Raw genomic sequence first — 14,684 nt, 5'->3', positions numbered from 1 at the left:
GTGCAAACCAGATGGGATGGTGTATCGCTGCAGAATGCTGTGGTAGCCATGCTGGTTAAGAGTGCCTTGAATTCGAAATAAATCACAGACAGTGTCACCAGCAAAGCACCATCACACCACCTCCTCCATGCTTCACGGTGGAAACCACAAATGCGGAGATCATCCGTTCACCTATTCTGCATCTCACAAAGACACAGCGGTTGGAACCAAAAATCTCACATTTGGACTCATCAGACCAAAGACAGATTTCCACCAGTCTAATGTCCATTGTAAGTCTCTTTTTATTGGTGTCCTTTAGGAGTGGTTTCTTTGCAGCAATTCAACCATGAAGGCCTGATTCAAGCAGTCTCCCCTGAACAGTTGATGTTGATGTGTCAGCTACTTGAACTCTGTGAAGCATTTATTTGGGCTGCAATTTCTGAGGCTGATAACTCTAATGAACTTATCCTCTCCAGCAGAGGTAACTCTGGGTCTTCCTTTCCTGTGGCGGTCCTCATAAGAGCAAGTTTCATCATAGCGCTTGATGGTTTTTGCGACTGCACTTGAAGAAACTTTCAAAGTTTACCTTCATGTCTGAAAGTAATGATGGACTGTTGTTTCTCTTTGCTTATTTGAGTTGTTCTTAACATAATATGGACTTGGTATTTTACCAAATAGGGCTATGTTCTGTATACCACCCCTATCTTGTATACCACCCCTATCTTGTCACATCACAACTGATTGGCTCAAACACATAAAGAACACAAATTAACTTTTAACAAGGGACACGTGTTAATTGAAATGCATTCCAGGTGACTACCTCATGAAGCTGGTTGTGAGAATGCCAAGAGTGTGCAAAGCTGTCATCAAGGCAAAGGGTGGCTACTTTGAAGAATCTCAAATATAAAATATTTTTTGATTTGTTTAACACTTTTTTGGTCACTACATGATTCCGTATGTTACATGTTATTTCATAGTTGGGATGTCTTCACTATTATTTTACAATGTAGAGAATAGTAAAAAAAAACAGGTTACCTAACAGGTAAATGGAATGCTTTATGGTTATACACCGTATAGTGTTGCACTGCTAACAGGTAAATAGGATACTTTATACTGTATAGTGTATACAGCTTATTGCAACATGTATTATCAACTAGTTACATTTTTATCTCTCTCCCCCTCTCTAGTCCTCTCTCCCTGACCTCAGGTCAGCTACCCCAAAGCCCAAAGGTTTTCACAGCTATTACTCTGAACAGTATCAGTTCAGCAGCTTCCGTTCCTCCAAGGTTCCTTCAATATTAAACATTTTCCCTGGCCAACCAACCTGACTCAAACTGTTTGCTTTAAGAAAGCTGATATTTTTGTTTTCTTTCTTCTTAACTTTCATTAATGAGGCCCTTGCTGCTACCCTCCTTGACTAGGACGAGATGGAATGAGAGTGATGCATCAAACTGCCATTCCACAGATGGTTCTCATCGTGTTGTGTTTTTCATTATCTCAGGTGTGGCTCCCACCTCCCCAGGCCAGTTCATTAGCAGTAAAAAACAATCCCAGGCAGACCCACATGGTCGGTCACACACACTGAGACACACTCGTGCACGTACGCACAGACACACACAGAAGTAAGCATGCATGCTAGCACACACACACACCCACACACACACAAAGGGGGACCTAGTCTGAGTAGGGGCTCAGACAACCCTCTCCATGTTCTCAAAAACAACAGAACCGATTCCCTCAGGCTATAGCAGGTTAAAGCTTGCGAGGTACAACGTAATCACACGATGGAAAACAAGACCGCCGTGCCACATACTGTGTTCTATATTGCATGCCATATGGAATGATTACATCATTCTGCGAGCCTGAAAACCAACAGTTAAATCATAAGCTTTGACAACAGGCACCCACTCCGGTAGACCTAGAGCGGTACAGGGTGAAGTGAAACTGTCGTCCCTAAGCTATGATAGAACGTCGAGGGGTTAGTCTCCAGAGGGGAATCAGTCTGTGATGCGGACAAATCAGCCTTTAGAGGTTTCCCATCCACAGTGAGGGGAATGGAGGCGCTGGTACACTGGGGACGGTAGATAAATACAGTTGAAGTCGGAAGTTTACATACACCTTAGCCAAATACATTTAAACTCAGTTTTTCACAATTCCTAACATTAAATCTAGTAGAAATTCCCTGTCTTAGGTCAATTAGGATCACCACTTTATTTTAAGAATGTGAAATGAGAGTGATTTATTTAAGCTTTTATTTCTTTCATCACATTCCCAGTGGGTCAGAAGTTTACATACACTCAATTAGTATTTGTTAGTATTGCATTTAAATTGTTTAACTTGCGTCAAATGTTTTGGGTAGCCTTCCACAAGCTTCCCACAATAAGTTGGGTAAATGTTGGCCCATTCCTCCTGACAGAGCTGGTATAACTGTAAAGCGTCTGTGTGTAGCTGGTGAGATGAGTCAGGTGCAGGACAGCAGATAAGAGTAAAGAAAACAATTTTACTCAAAATATATTACAATACACGTCGTAAATACAAGGCCACACAATACGGACCGCAATACAAAAAAACAATTACTCACAAACAAACATGGGGGAACAGAGGGTTAAATAATGAACAAGTAATTGGGGGATTGAAACCAGGTGTGTGGACAAAACAAATGGACAAAACAAATGGAAAATGAAAAGTGGATCGGCGATGGCTAGAAGGCCGGTGACGTCGACCGCCCGAACAAGGAAAGGGACCGACTTTGGCGGAAGTCGTGACAGTAACTGAGTCAGGTTTGTAGGCCTCCTTTCTCGCACACACTTTTTCTATAGGATTGAGGTCCACTCCAATACCTTGACTTTGATGTCCTTAAGCCATTTTGCCACAACTTTGGAAGTATGCTTGGGGTCATTGTCCATTTCGAAGACCCATTTGCGACCAAGCTTTAACTTCCTGACTGATGTCTTGAGATGTTGCTTCAATATATCCACATCATTTCCCTTCCTCATGTGCCATCTGTTTTGTGAAGTACACCAGTCCCTCCTGCAGCAAAGCACCCCCACAACATGATGCTGCCACCCCCGTGCTTCACGGTTGGGATGGTGTTCTTCGGCTTACAAGCCTCCCCCCTTTTTCCTCCAAACATAACGTTGGTCATTATGGCCAAACAGTTCTACAATCGTGGCCAAAAGTTTTGAGAATGACACAAATATTTTCACAGTCTGCTGCTTCAGTTTGTATGGTGGCAATTTGCATATACTCCAGAATGTTATGAAGAGTGATCAGATGAATTGCAATTAATTGCAAAGTCCCCCTTAGCCATGCAAATGAACTGAATCCCCCAAAAAACATTTCCACTGCATTTCAGCCCTGCCACAAAAGGACCAGCTGACATGTCAGTGATTCTCTCATTAACACAGGTGTGAGTGTTGACAAGGACAAGGCTGGAGATCACTCTGTCATGCTGATTGAGTTCGAATAACAGACTGGAAGCTTCAAAAGGAGGGTGGTGCTTGGAATCATTGTTCTACCTCTGTCAAACATGGTTAGCTGCAAGGAAACACGTGCCTTCATCATTGCTTTGCACAAAAAGGGCATCACAGGCAAGGATATTGCTGCCAGTAAGATTGCACCTAAATCAACCATTTACCGGATCATCAAGAACTTCAAGGCGAGCGGTTATATTGCTGTGAGGAAGGCTTCAGGGTGCCCAAGAAACTCCAGCAAGCACCAGGACCGTCTCCTAAAGTTGATTCAGCTGCGGGATCGGGGCACCACCAGTTCAGAGCTTGCTCAGGAAGGGCAGCAGGTAGGTGTGAGTGCATCTGCATGCACAGTGAGGCGAAGACTTTTGGAGGATGGCCTGGTGTCAAGAAGGGCAGCAAAGAAGCCACTTCTCTCCAGGAAAAACATCAGGGACAGACTGATATTCTGCAAAAGGTACAGGGATTGGACTGCTGAGGACTGGGGTAAAGTCCTTTTCTCTGATGAATCCCCTTTCCGATTGTTTGGGGCATCCGGAAAAAAGCTTGTCAGGAGAAGACAAGGTGAGCGCTACCATCAGTCCTTTGTCATGCCAACAGTAAAGCATCCTGAGACCATTCATGTGTGGGGTTGCTTCTCAGCCAAGGGAGTGGGCTCACTCACAATTTTGCCTAAGAACACAGCCATGAATAAAGAATGGTACCAACACATCCTCCGAGAGCAACTTCTCCCAACCATCCAGGAACAGTTTGGTGACAAACAATGCCTTTTCCAGCATGATGGAGCACCTTGCCATAAGGCAAAAGTGATAACTATGTGGCTCGGGGAACAAAACATCGATATTTTGGGTCCATGGCCAGGAAACTCCCCAGACATTAATCCCATTGAGAACCTGTGGTCAATCCTCAAGAGGCAGGTGGACAAACAAAAACCCACAAATTCTGACAAACTCCAAGCATTGATTATGCAAGAATGGGCTGCCATCAGTCAGGATGTGGCCCAGAAGTTAATTGACAGCATGCCAGGGTGGATTGCAGAGGTCTTGAAATACATCCACAGGTACACCTCCAATTTACTCAAATGATGTCAATTAGCCCATCAGAAGCTTCTAAAGCCATTACATAATTTTCTGGAATTTTCCAAGCTGTCAACTTAGTTGATGTAGACTTCTGACCCACTGGAATTGTGAAACAGTGAAATAATCTGTCTGTAAACAATTTGTGGAGTGGTTGAAAAACGAGTTTTAATGACTCCAACCTAAGTGTATGTGAACTTCTGACTTCAACTGTATATAGAAAGTCGAAGCCATAGACTGTCTGCTCTGAGGGAACTATAGAGTTATTAACAGTATAAAGTCTAGGGGGAATTCGTGTCACTCTGAATTTATCCATCTGTGATATTGAGATTAAAAATGACTGTGGGTAGAAAGGGTAATGTGAGATTTGACTGCATACCAGAAATTAAATGAAATTGTTACTCAATACTCCAGTTTGGATGTAGACCTATTAAACCTGTTAAAATGTAGGCCATACTGTACGCACACACAATTATACACACAAAGATGGTTCCCTGCTTTTTAAACCTCTTAAGGATTGGACCCATTTTTTAAGTTTTCGCCTAAAATGACATACCCAAATCTAACTGCCTGTAGCTCAGGACCTGAAGCAAAGATATGCATATGTTTGATACCAGAGATGGAAACTCGAGTCTGAGACTCGGACTCCGAGTCGCTTTTAAGTCGCAAAGAAAATTACTTGCAATTTGACTTAGACTTAAGACTTGACTTGGACTCTAGATGAGAGACTCGTGAACAAGGCAAGTTATTACTGAGAAGTTTTAGTTGTCCATTTTGTCAGATAAGATGGAACAGGCGGCGTTGTAACACAGAGAAAGTAGTTTAATACATAGGGCTAAGAAGCGTTCTAGAACGTTTGCGTCATTTGTAAGTCACTTTAGTACTACAGCTAAACACTTGTAATCAGCAACAATGCCATCAGGTAGTGAGGCGTTCGTTATTAAATTTGGTTACAAGAACCTGCAGTATAATGCCAGTGGCAAAAAAACGAAATGCTGTTTGCAAAACATTAAAGATGCTGGCGCAACTACATCCGACATTTGAAAACTCACCACGAAAGGTCAGTTAGGCTAGCTAGCTAACAAAGTTACAATGTGGTTAGACTAATAATAGCCTGTTTAGCAGATTCCAGGTAGCTTTCTTGTGTGTCATCTTTTAGCTAACTGGAAATGTATTACTGTCGAATATTTCTTGAAAGGTTAAGAGTTGGGTTGTCAGATGGCTAGGCCTACTTGTTAGCAGAGATTATTAAATTACATCTCGGCTATATGCATATCACTCTGAGATTTAATATACTTTCTGTTGTAGCCTGGTCCTAGGAAGTAACTTGGTATAAAACGAGAGTTCAAACAAAGCATGCAACTTCTTGGACATTTCTGCTGAAAATCCCATAGACCATATATATTTATTTGTGTCCTTGTACTTCCATCTCAAGTCAGCAATAACTATCCATCATGTTGTTCATCTGCAGGTTCACTGAATTCTGCAGAGCAAAGGTGGCTAGCGCAGGGACAGAAGGACAGAGCAGCATCGACTCATTCTTGACCACCACGGGTGTCCCATGTGTACAGCCAGGGCCACCCCAGGCAGAAGGCCATAACCGAGAGGCTATACTGCAAGACCTAATAATTTCCTGCAACCTGCCTATGTCCTTAGTGGACAACCCTCACTTTAGGCATTTCATGTCAGTGGTAGATGATAAATATAGACCAGTAAGTAGGCCCACGTTGACCAGGCGCCTGCATGGCTGCAATCAAAAGTGCCCTAGAGAAGACAGAATCAGTGTCTGTCACTAGATATATGGACTGACAGGGCCATGAGGGGCATCATGGGAGTAAGGGCCCATTACATGGCCACAGAAGAGAAAAAAAAACTCCCAGACTGGAGTCAGTTCTGTTGAGCTGTGATAGATTCACAGGGTCACACACTGGGAAAAGAATCAGTAATACATTTGAAGTAATATGTGATAATTTTGGCATAAAACATAAATTAGATTATATCATATGTGATAACACTGCAAATATGAAAAAGGCCTTCACAGTTTGTTTCCCCAAAGCAAGCAATGATCATAATGGTGATGATGTGGATAACCTCAGCCTATGGGAAGCATTTGGTGAAGAGTACAATGCTGATGTAGAAGCTATCCAAACCAACTGCAGGCAACAGCGCTTGCAGTGCTTTGCCATTCATTACAACTGGTGATTAGAAATGGACAAAAGGAAACAAAAATCATAAACAGTGTGATGGCTAAGGTAACTAAACTTTGCAGCTTACTACATACTACCTGTGGTCTGAAAGAAGCATTTGAAGCAGAGTTCCAAGCCAGTCATAGTATCCCTGCTGCTGTGTCTACCAGATGGAATTCCATCCTCTGGCTTGTTAAAGCAGTCACCAATCGGAATAAATAAAGCCTCAATACTCTACTTGAGCCCCAAGGAAACAAGGAGCTCTGCTTATCACCAAGGGAATGGAGCCAGCTAGTGGACATTTTGGACCCTTTTGTCCAGGCCACCGACCTTACTCAGAGGGAGAAAGTGGTGACTCTCAGTGCTGCCCTTCCTTGTGTACTGTCACTCAACTATCGTCTGCAAAGTATACTGAGCACAAGTTGTCACCTAGTCAGTCTAGTAAAACCACTGCAGCAGTCACTCAAACGCCGATTCCCGGGGATGTTTGTGAATGTCAGAATGGAGCACTCGGATGAACAAAATTTCCATTTGGTGACAATGTATATATAATGGCTGCACTGCTGGACCCATCTTTCTGCCTGTTCTGGCTTGATCATGATGTCCTCATACCACATGAAGATCAAGCTGAATTGAAAGAGAGTCTGATTGGTAGGTACAATGCATTGCAATGGTTTCTATGTCACTTACATTCTTTTTTTTCATGTATAATGTATTCTTTTATATTCTTGATCATATACATAATTGTATGAATTCTTTTCAGACCTTGTTCTGCCTGAGGCACGGAAAGTCACTGTTACGGAGAGCAGTTTACGAAGATAATGAAGAACAACCACCTGCCAAAACCTCCAGACTGTTCTCTGGCTACCGAAACAAGATTAGAAAGGAGACATAAAGTCATCTTTCAGAGCAGATATTATTCGGTACATTAAAGTATATTCTGATGAAAATTAAGTTGATTGCTTGGATTTTTGGAGAATCCATGCAAAAGACTTTCCAAGGCTCAAGCAGGTAGCAATGACAGTGTTGGCTGTGCCTGCCACCAGTGCCCCAGTGGAGAGAATGTTTTGTCATGGAGGCCTAATCATGCGCCCTCATCGTGCCAGGCTCAGTGCAAGGACGCTGACAAACTTGATCTTTCTGAAATGCAACCCGTCTGCAACATAAATGTTCTCTGTCTTAGGGCACAGGACGTAATTTGCTAATTGTTACAGGAAATTGTATTTCTGTTAAGTGTCCAGGTCAGTAAATATATTTTAGGAATAAAGGTCATTACGTTTGATATATAGGACACTTTAGTGCAGTTATTGAACAGTTGTCAGTCATTTTTGGTTTGCATTCATGCTTGTCATTTATCTTCCCTCACCTACAGATGTTCTGTTTGTGTGACAGAATGAAGTGAAATATAGACAATGTTTGTCACAAAATACCATGCACTTTAAAATGTTATGTTAGCTTTTTTTCATATCCGGTACAATTACTTTTATTAATGTAAACTGTCTACATTTTAAGAGGAATTTATTTTTATTTAAATAGCGCCTGATGTGCTTTCTTTCATACAAGTATGGACTAATGGACAAGGGAGTCTCTTCAAATAATTTACAAGGTGTATAGACCTAACCCACAGCAGGCAGAAAGCCATTGCCAAAGGGACTTGAGACTTGACAAAGACTTGGCCCTAATAGACTTGAGACTTGACTTGGACTCTACCTCAAAGACTTGTGAACATCACTGCTTGATATCATTTGAAAGGAAACACTTTGAAGTTTGTGGAAATGTGAAATTAATGTAGGAGAATATAACACATTCGATCTGGTAAAAGGTCATTTGCAAGAGAAAGGCAATAATATAATTTTGTAGTTTAAGCAAAAATTTGATTTTGGCCACTAGATGGCAGCATTGGGTGTGCAAAGTTTCAGATTGATCCAGTGAAGCATTGCAATACTGGACAATATTTTGTATCAAGTCTGCCCAAATGTGCCGAATTTGATACATTTTCAAGTACATAACTATAGAGAACATACCCAAATGATATGGTAATACAAAATGTAAGTTTACACACTCCCAGGAATGTCATACATGATTGATCATTAGCTTATACACTAACTTTCACACATCTAGATGGCCGGGCGGGGTTGGTGTGGAGCTAGAGACAGCAGGGGTTCAACTGTAGAAACCAGTTCCTACATTTGAATATAAAAATTGATTTTATCAAATTAATCTATGCTACAATTTATCTCTGGGACCCTCAGAATGACAAATCAGACCAAGATTACTGAATGTAAGTATATTATTTACCTTCAGAGGTGAATGTATCAAACCAGTTGCTGTGACAAAAGTTTTTTATTGTTGTGCACTCTCCTCAAACAAAAGCATGGTATTTTTTCACTGTAATAGCTACTGTAAATTGGACAGTGCAGTTAGATTAACAAGACTTAAAGCTTTCTGCTCATATAACACATGTCTATGTCCTGGAAAGTTTGCTGTTACTTACAACGTAAGATATCATTTCCCAACATAACTATAAATAATGATGTATCGCCTTGATAATAATGGGCATTATCACAATTGTCCCCTGTGTGTGGCTGTGTATTGGAACAACTGACAGCTGTGGGTGGGATGGCTCCCTCCACAGATGATTCATAGATCCCCTGGTGAAGGGGGACTACTGGCATGTAACTGGCTCCCACACCTGGCAGCTAGTGGGGTGGACGCTGCCTCAGCCTCAGCAGCCCGGGCTTCAGTCTCTGCCTCAACCCCCTCAGGCTCTGCCTCAACCCACAGCTCCAGCTTCAGCCCTACCCTATCCTCCCAGCCACATCCCCAACCCTATACCTCATCCCCAGCCTCAGGTGGCGTATCCGCCCATCCCGTCTTGAGCCGAGGAGAGCACAGCTGCAGCCCAACGGGCTGTTGATACCGCTGACTAGTCCCGGCCGAAAGCCATGTGAAGTAAGCAGGGCTCTGGGGCAGTAGAAGACAAAAAGGAAAAAGGCAGTAGTTCAGACTCAGGATGTGTCCAAAATGGCACCATATCCCCTCTACAGGCTCTGGTCGAAAGTAGTGCACTATATAGGGAATAGAGTGCCATTTGGGATGCATACTGACTCAGAGCTATGGAATGACTGACCTACAAACCTGTCTGTCTTCTCTCCGCAAAGAAATATCCCCCACAAGTTATTTTCATCTGTTAATTAGTTATTATAGCACTGGTAATAATAATCAGCATATTAATGACACAACATTAGGTGCATTATGTCATGGGTGCAAGAATAGCATAACGGCTTGAATGAGTAGCTGCAATAATCTTTGGTTGTATAGTATTGGAGAATGGATAGTGTTTATTATTGCTGAGCTGTGTGGTTGGTGGGTCAGATCATGGCAGCAGATGTCTCTCCTGAGGGAGAGCATAGCATGTGTTTAGTGGTTGAGAGTCTGGGTCTGGCTCAGACCTGGGTTCAAGTAGTATTTGGTTTCTGTCAAATGCTTTGAGCGTTTTGATCGAGCGTGTCTGGAGTGCCAGATAGGCGAGGTTCACACTTTTGGAACTACCCCAATTGGTTCAACTGCGTCACCCCAGCTCAATCAAGTGTAGCTTGAACATTGAAAGAAAATGAAAAACAAACACTATTTGAATCTAGGTCTTCTAGCTCATAGAGCAGTCATAGAACCCTGCCTGTTGTGTGGAAACTTTAACATTGTCTGACGAAAGAAGGGGGGGGGAACGAGAAACACATTGAAGGATTTTTAGAGACACTGTGTGTGCAGGAAATCGAATTAGAGTCGTTGAACACCGTGAATGCATTAGATTAAATAAGGAGTAGTGCTAATTAAAATGTGATAGAAATAGTTTCCCATCCAGTAAGTTTTATTCAACAAATATACTCAAAATTAGGTGTACATTGTGTTACATAAAAAAAGCAAAAGCATTTCACTATTGTAGGTTTCTTCTTTATTTACTGTAATTTCCGGACTATTAAGCGCACCTGAATATAAGCCGCACCCACTGAATTAAAAAATATATATTATTTTGAACATAAATAAGCCGCACATGTCTATAAGCCGCAGGTGCCTACCGGTACATTGAAACAAATGAACTTTACACAGGCTTTAACGAAACACGGCTTGTAACAAAAATAAATAGGCTTTAACGAAACACGGCTTGTAACAAAAATAAATAGGCTTTAACGAAACACGGCTTGTAACAAAAAATTAAAAATTAGCAGTAAGCTTTAGTTGTCTTTTTGCACTGAGTCAATTCCTCACGCTGCTGTTTCCAACGTCTTATCATCGACTCATTAAGACCAAGCTCCCGTGCAGCAGCTCTATTTCCTTTTCCAACAGCCAGATCAATCGCCTTCAACTTGAAAGCTGCATCATATGCATTTCTCCGTGTCTTTGCCATGATGAGGGTGACAAAATGACTACCGTAATCAGAATGATGGGAAGTTTGAGAGCGCTCGATTTAATCTAAACAGTAAACAAAAAAGTTGTTTGACCTTACCCGTTCGGCAATTTCATTGGTCTAATGAAAGCTTCATGCCGCCAAAAAACTGAGCACGTCACAGAATGTTTTTTTTTTTTTTTAAATGTATTGAAAGCGGGAAAAATCCATATATTAGCCGCGTCATTGTTTAAGCCGCGAGGTTCAAAGCCTGGGAAAAAAGTTGCGGCTTATAGTCCGGAATTTACGCTAGTTAATTATATTTACCCACCAACCTGGTTAGAAGTAGTTTTAACTATAGTTATGTGGAATGGCTGTTGTTGAACATACTGAGGTACATGCCAGCTCCGAGACTAAGTAGCATGTCAAATGGAAATCCTGTCATTCAATTTAGTGCAGCCAGGTAACACAAAGCAGCTCCCTGTTCTGAATGACACCTGTCAAACCCCATTACACCTGGACGTGGTTGGGTGGTTGGTAAAGTTTTACGTCTCTACATGAGGTCACAACCTTCATAAGACCCAAACAGGAAAGAAGTGAGAAATTGAATCAGTTCTGGGATGTTTATGGACCTTTCTGGATGAGATAGAACACATGTTGAGCAGGTGGACATTGTGATGAATGTCTTTCTGAAAGGTGAGAAGGTCACCAAGAGTTTTCCACTGATCTATATGGTTCTGTTATCTCTATGATTCAAAGGCTGTTTCTACTACACGGCAGGTTTATGGAGAGTTTACCTTGGCCTCTGTAGTTGCTTATGCTTCTTCACAAAAATCACATCGCTCTTGCGTACTCAGACTTGCAGACAGGCTCTGCAAACAGGCTCTGACTTATATAAAGGTTTGAGTGTCTGAAGAATGGTGCCCTTTGTTAAAGTCAACTTAACTCATGGAAGGACCTGCCTCGGTCAGACCTGGGTTCCAATATTATTTGAAATCTTTAGAATACTTCCAGCGTTTGCTTTAGCATGGCTGGAGAGGGACTTTTCTGTTGTTTTCATTGCAACAGGCAAGCTCAATCAAGCACAGCTATGCAGTGTTGAACCAAGGTCTCGTCTGGACCCTGTTTCAACCATACACAAGGTCTTTCCCTGAAAATCTACTTCAAGACTTGAAGGACAGCACAGGTCATAGATCCCTTTCTCCCCTGTCAACATCATGACATTGGAACAACTAAATGGTATGAGACTGCAGAATGCAGGATTTCATTTCTCTTTCCAAGCATTCGCCTCCTACCCCTCTCCCCTGGTGTTTGTGTAATGTCCGAACTCAATCCAAACATTCAGTAGCCTCTAAGAGAATTATTCTGCTCTAACAAGCCAAAATCTCACTCTATTACCTATAGTGTGCTACATTTGGGCAGCGCCTCTGAGAGACTTCTAGTTCTAACAGGTTTTTTCCATGCATGTCCAAAACAATCCGTGTCCAAAACATCACCCTATTCCTAAGTGCACAATATAGGGAATAGGGTGACATTTCCAGACACGCAGCCAGTGAGATACAAAGATTTCTTATTTCTGAGTAATTCTGAATACTGTAACTAGGACACATGCGAGAGCCATATGTCCCGGTGAAAAAGACACTCCCCCTTGGTTTATTTTCTCGGATCGTTCGTCATGGTGCCTTGGTGGGTACAGTACGCCCGCTCATTCACTGTACCTCTGTGTATCCATCCACACTGCTGCCATGGCGAGGAACGAGGAACTAGAATAGTCTGGCATCCATTGCATCCTGACTCTCTCTGCGAGTCAATTCAACACACATTAAACACAGTCATGGTTTATGACTGGCCTAGCTCAGTTGACCTCTACGCCCCTATGGATATCTATCAGGGTGAGGCAAATAATTCCCTTACTTTTTTTATGGCCATCGTATGGATGGAGTTTTTTTTACCCATTGCTGGCTCCGTGATATGTGGACAAAGATGAAGACTAAATATCAGGGTAGACTGATTTTAATTCAGTCACATCAGGAAGTGAACAATTCTAAACCAAGACAACAGAACATACATGAGAGCCCCTTCACATACCTGACACTACTGTATTGTCATGTAAAATATGGCAGGACAATAACTTATTTGTTGCCAATCTGCCTCGATTTGTAAGCTTGATTTATTCATTATAATGCTATAAGGCTAATCATCCCACTGCGCCTAATGATAGTATATAAAGGCCTTTAAGTTTGCTATTGGGTTTTCTTCCTCAACAAAGCTATAGATTTCCCCTCTCCTTAATAACAGCTTTGTTATTCTATAATTGACCGTCATTAAAGCTTTCCTAAAGGGTTTATGGATTCTGTCTCAGGGTAGATGTTGATGTTGTTTACTCAGCTAACTGAATGCCTGTTGTGGTCGATGAGAGAGAGGGAGGGAGGGAGGGAGGGAGGGAGGGAGGGAGGGAGGGAGGGAGGGAGGGAGGGAGGGAGGGAGGGAGGGAGGGAGGGAGGGAGAAACAAGTCCTTTTGCAAAGATTAAACACTGTAAACACAATTAACCCAAGTACATTGGTTTCTTAAATAAACACATTTATTGTAATTAAACAAGCAAAATACCTTTCTGCAGGAGACTTCTTTGTGTATCGTAAATACAGTGTATTTTCCCCGCCTTCTGCATAGCACTGCATCATGAAATAAAAATGCCAAATACAAGTTATGAGTTTGAATTATGCTGTATCTGAACCTACACTAGAAAGCCAAAAATAATACTAATGGCATGTTAAGAGATAACACTTTGTAGTAACTTGCAAAAGGCAAAGTAATGCAAGTGCATAGCCATAATTCACAATGATATCTTTCCACTCTTGGCAAAGAGTATGGTAGCAGTAATAATTCTATGAGGGGAAGGTATCATTTTGGTGGCACGCACAATCGCCATCAATCAAGTATTTCCAATATTAATTTCGTGATACATTTCTCATCTTCTTTTACAGATCTCCAAAGTGGAAATCCCAGAACATTAACCCTAATCAAATGAAATATACTATATGTGTATTTATGCTCTTTAGAGGATATCTTGCACAAGCTATCTGACTTTTGGGCCAACTTGTCAAGATGACGCAATGTGTGTAGTACTTGACTGAGTTGACTCTGTACTTTAGGTCCCCCTTCTTGGCACTTTGATATTGGCCGCACCTACATGTGGCTTTGGTGCAGCTGTGTTCTATTGGCTGTTGAAGTGACATGGTGATGGATGTCATGACAGGATCACAGTCTGACATATCTCAGGCGTTTGGTTGAACACACAGGCTTCTCAAGCTCTCTGACCCTCTGGGAAACTTTGAACTCTTCGCTCCTCAAGGTTGACATGATCACACACAGCAGGTCAATAGGGTCCGCTGCCTCTCTCAGCCACAAGGCTTCCCACTGGTGGGTTAAAGGACTATTGTGAGGTCAGTCCCCTGGGGTCAGGTTTTCTGAACTTTTATACAGACCTCACCCTACAAGCATACACACACACACACACACACACAATCTGATTTACATGTTCTAAAAGGCTGTCCTATAAACACCAAATCAACTAAGGGGATATGGGG

General features: G+C 42.0%; 1 long non-coding RNA gene across 1 annotated transcript; it reads left to right on the top strand.

The window, feature by feature from the left end:
* Positions 1-6,581: 6,581 nt before the first annotated feature.
* On the top strand, positions 6,582-7,995 carry LOC106574374 (uncharacterized). Its single transcript, XR_001321527.2, has 2 exons — positions 6,582-7,362; positions 7,475-7,995. It is a non-coding gene; the product is annotated as an uncharacterized lncRNA (long non-coding RNA).
* Positions 7,996-14,684: the final 6,689 nt, after the last annotated feature.

Source organism: Salmo salar, chromosome ssa16, assembly GCF_905237065.1.
Source record: "Salmo salar chromosome ssa16, Ssal_v3.1, whole genome shotgun sequence".
Lineage (NCBI taxonomy): Eukaryota > Metazoa > Chordata > Actinopteri > Salmoniformes > Salmonidae > Salmo > Salmo salar.
This window is presented reverse-complemented; position numbering and strand designations above follow the sequence as displayed.